The following is a 4797-nucleotide window of genomic DNA, read 5'->3' on the forward strand; positions in this document are numbered from 1 at the left end:
CCCTTGACCTTTCGACCCCCAATGCGATAGGCATCTTAGGATTGCCAAGGACAATCCACAAACCAAATTTGAAATTCATATGTAAAGTATTTCTCAAGTTATCACGCTGACAAAACTTCTTTTGTTTTTGCCACTGTGACCTTGACCCTTTGACCTTTTGGCCCCAAATGCAAAAGGCTTCTTAGGATTGCCAAGGACAATATACAAACCAAATTTGAAGTTCATATGTAAAGTATTTCTCAAGTTATCGCGCTGACAAAATTTCTTTTGTTTTAGTCACTGTGACCTTGACCCTTGACCTTTTGGCCCCAAATGCAAAAGGCTTCTTAGAATTGCCAAGGACAATCCACAAACCAAATTTGAAGTTCATATGTAAAGTATTTCTCAAGTTATCGCGCTGACAAAATTTCTATTGTTTCAGCCACTATGACCTTGACCCTTGACCTTTTGGCCCCAAATGCAAAAGGCTTCTTAGAATTGCCAAGGACAATCCACAAACCAAATTTGAAGTTCATATGTAAAGTATTTCTCAAGTTATCGCGCTGGCAAGATTTGTCCGGACACACACACCCACACCCACACCCACACCCACCCACCCACCCACGGAAGGACAAGGCGGAAACAGTATGCCCCTTCGGCTTCGCCGCGGGGCATAAAAACAAGAACAGTCAATGTCTTCCAATAACAAACCATGATAACCCTTTGTTTAAACACAAAATACGTAAAGGAAGAGAACATGGAACCACTAATGCAAAAATGTTGGTAAAAAAGGATGCAATAAAAAAAATGAAAACGGGCACTACTATCAAAATTTTGACCACTTTGTGATGATTCAGCAGTTGTTTCACCGATTGTAATCTTCATGAGCCCATCTTCTTGACGTGGTGCTAAACAATGAAGAACTAAACCAAAGGCTTCCTTTGCCTTCCTTCTATAATAATGGATGGTGCTATCAGATGCTTATTCTAATGACAGATGAAGCTGCCCATCAACAGCAGACATTCCCCCCTGAGTAAGGAAAGTGTTCAGGGATTGCAGCTCCACATTCTTTGGTCAGGGGGTTGGAGCCCAAGAAGAGTCAAGTGCACCTACATCCTGTGTAATATCTCCATCAGTTGATGAGGACTCAGATGTATGCTAGAAATAATCATAAGAAAATAAAAACAGTGAGATGCATGCTACATATAGGGTTGAAATACAAATTGATGTACTCAAAGAAGAGTGCTTACAATTCATCTGTGATAAATGAGATGCAATATGTCAAGGTCCATTCTTAGTTCACTCTCATTACCTCATGAACTGAAGTGCACGCTGTGTCGGTGGGTTGGAGAGATGGTACACCAGCCGGCGATGTGAAATCACTGATTGTACACTGATGCTCTTCTTGTTCCTTAGAGAGCACATCGCTAGATGGTAATTGTTCCGCTGTCTGGTGCGTAACTGCTTGTTTGTGCTAAGATAGACAACCTCTACAGATACCTGAAAGTCATATGAACAGTGAGAATTAACAAAGTGTTAAGGCCGCAGCAGGCTTAATATTTTTTTTAAGTAAAAGATATAAAGCGGGGCGTATGTAGCCAACAATATTGAGCAATAGATGCCTTGAACAAAACCCATGTCATAAATTTCCCCCCCCCAAAAAAAATAATAAATAAATAAAAAATAAGAAATCTTCTTTTATTATTTTATATTGCCTGTATTTAATTGCACTTATTACTTTTTCTTTTTCTGATGTGGCTGGCTCTGGAGGATTTGTATAAAAGGGGAAACAAATCTGAAATTGTTCTTTAAGTTGTAAATGGTCTGATGAGTCACATCTCGTGAATAAAAGTAAAAAAAAAAACAATGTAAGTGCAAAAAAAAATATATGTTTTATTCCCCAAACTGCGCATGTTCAGTGCAGTTCCAACTTTCTTTATATAAAAAAAATAAATTCAAAATCCAGCTCCGGCTAAATATCCACCATGTGTGTCCACTGCCGAAAACCATGTGTGTGGTCCAGAGCTGTGACAACCAGTATTAATTTTTCACACAATAATAAATTTCACTGGTCCCAAGTCAACTGCATGATAAGGGATTTAATTGATATAACCTACCCAGGAACAAAGTCAGTTGATCAGAAATGGACCTTGACCATGATTAATTCATTTCAATTTTCAAAAATGTATTTTTGTTTGATTTCTGTCTTCTTACCTGTTCCAACAGTGATCATGGTACCCCATCGATCAAACATCTATGATCTCACGGCTAGTTGCTTTATTCACACCACGGAATGGTTTGCCTTTCCCTTTATGGAGTGGATGACAACATTTCCTTGATGATGTCCAACTCAACCCTAACTTGTATCTATGCGCTGGACGTATTGTCTTATCAGTGTATGCATCGACGTCGAACAAACCACATCGCAGGAGGCCGGAGGATCAGTTTCCACTCGACATTCACATCACATGCAGCGACTTTCCACTTCTGCAAATGGCTCCGTATGTCTTTTGTGCATCGATTAAGTTGCACTGTATTTAGTTCGCGCAGATAAGAGGGATTTACACCACATTCGATGGCTTTGCTATACTCAAAATTACTAAAATCACATTGCAGCCGCACAGACGGCATGTCCATGGCTGCCATTTTGACGGTAATGTAATGCGAGGGCGCCCTCTTTCGATACCGCGCGCTAACTGGGTGGGCGGCAACAGGACGTTCCCCTCCTACCGGATCAGTGCGCACCACCAAAGGTAGCCCACTCACCCACCCACCCAATAGGTGAAGTCTGCAAAATGTACATTTTGTTACGCTCTTACAACAATTCCTGCAAAATGTCAATTAAGGGCAACCAATTGCACTCGGAACTGTCTAGGGGGCTATGTAGGTTTGGTCTTGAAAATTAGGAATTTTTCAACTTTGTTGACCGTGAGCAAACAAAAACAAGAAGAGCTGACAGTTTTTTTATTTTTTATTATTGTAGTCTGATATCTGAACTATATTTCCTCCAAGTTTGTTGACTCTCAGCCCTGCATTAATTAAGTTATGGTTTACCGCGTAAAGGACTTCATTTCGTAATAGAGCTGATACGTGTTTTTCTTACGCCTATATCTCCGCAGTGAATGCTTGCATATCAAAGATTTATATTTCATCGTTTAGAGGAGATTAAATCCTTTCTTTTGATATGTAGGTCGACAGTAAACGATTTAGTTTAAGGGTATAAACGAGGCTATAACTTTACACCAGAAACAACACAAATTTACTCCCCGGAAGTCACCCTTTTTGCTCAAAATTGTCGGTGCCCCGTACTCGGCCACCGTGTGATTATTTATCGAGCTACTCCACCGAGTGGTATCGTCTCAGGTGGGGATCAAATGGCCAAGATTTGAACTTAATTCGCTGACCCCCCACCTTGTCGATTTTTCAGGATTTTGCATGGTCTTCTCATAAACGCACACTTAAGTCAATAACACTTGCAGAGATGTAGCTCTGATTGCAGTCATCGCACATAAAAAAAAGTGGTATTCAAATCCATTTCTACTTGTGCGAACAACAGACACAATGGCCAGTTCATTCAAAACGTTAACAAAACGCAAAAATGAAAACAGATTTGTGGCTATATCTTAATTGAGTGTTGGCAGAAGTTTCGTCACAGTGCATTGTATAATAACTTGTGTTTGTTTACACTCTTCCGTTATCTTTTTTCCTGATGGGTCTTTGCTTTTGTCTCTGAGCGTTGTTTTTTTTTTCTCATCCAAAAGGTGCATGACCAAGTGATTGAAGACAGTTCAACAATGATGGGCAGAGTGGAACTGAAAAAAAGCAGATGAGGAGACGGACCTTTTCAGTTTCGCGGGTAATTTAATTTTCTTCGCCAGATTTAATTTATTTTGACCAATTATTGATCTTGGTTAAAATCTCATTGTGTGGTACTTGGTTGTATGGTTGATAATTGCTGAAGTGTCAGGAAATACAAGTGGTAGTTTTTATAAGTGCAAGTTTAATAAAAGGAATCATTCTGTTGATTTTTTGTACACAATGTCAGCACATAAAATGATGACCAAACGTGTAGTCGCTTTGTTGAAACTAATATGGTTTATGTATGTATTTCTCTTTGTTTGTGTTTGTAACATTTTCGTTTTTGAGGGTGATTTGGTTGTGTCAATGAATAAAGAGATGGTTGGGGAGGAAGCTTGCAATTCTAAAATATTACACTATCTTTTATTTGTCTTTTCTAGCGAGGTCTAGTAACTTCGTAATCGGGCAAGGTGATGGATGTTGCTGCTTGTTGAGTTTTTCATCTCCTGTCAAGTTTGCGCCTGAAAGAAGAGGTGATGGAGGGACACACTGAGGGCCCATGCACCTTCACATTCAGTCGTACCTTTGGACTGTGTTAAATATTCCAATATTGGAACAGTTGATTAATAGTAATTGTTCAAATACAGTAAGTTGCTCTGGAGTGGCTGGTATCTTTCCGTAAGTGTAACAGGTAAAGGCTCTTTAAGTGATGGAAATTCATCCTCTGCCGCATCTTGTACTTTTCATCTTGAAACTTCCACGTTCGAGAAGTGGGGGACTGTTATAATAATTATATACAGTACATGTATTGTGCATTATTTAGTTATTACTGTTGATTCTTGGTTGACCTGTTCAAATGTTCAATTGAATCATTTAGATTAATTTTGTATGAATGATGCTGTTTGTTTTATTATTTTCTATTTGATAGTTTCTAATGCTCTTGCCCAAGTCTGCCGCATAACCTCTTGCAATATTTCACAAGAAAATTCATAGATATGATAGAATAGTGCTGCAGGTAAA

At 39.1% G+C, this 4797-nt stretch overlaps 1 long non-coding RNA gene across 1 annotated transcript; it reads right to left on the reverse strand.

The window, feature by feature from the left end:
* Nucleotides 1–605: 605 nt before the first annotated feature.
* LOC119721441 lies at nt 606–3443 on the reverse strand. The gene is made up of 3 exons (XR_005270192.1): nt 2194–3443; nt 1292–1479; nt 606–1137 (listed from the first exon to the last, which is right to left on the reverse strand). It is a non-coding gene; the product is annotated as an uncharacterized LOC119721441 (long non-coding RNA).
* Between the last annotated feature and the right edge of the window lie 1354 nt (nt 3444–4797).

Source organism: Patiria miniata, unplaced genomic scaffold, assembly GCF_015706575.1.
Source record: "Patiria miniata isolate m_02_andy unplaced genomic scaffold, ASM1570657v1 HiC_scaffold_13, whole genome shotgun sequence".
In the NCBI taxonomy this organism is placed as follows: Eukaryota; Metazoa; Echinodermata; class Asteroidea; order Valvatida; family Asterinidae; genus Patiria; species Patiria miniata.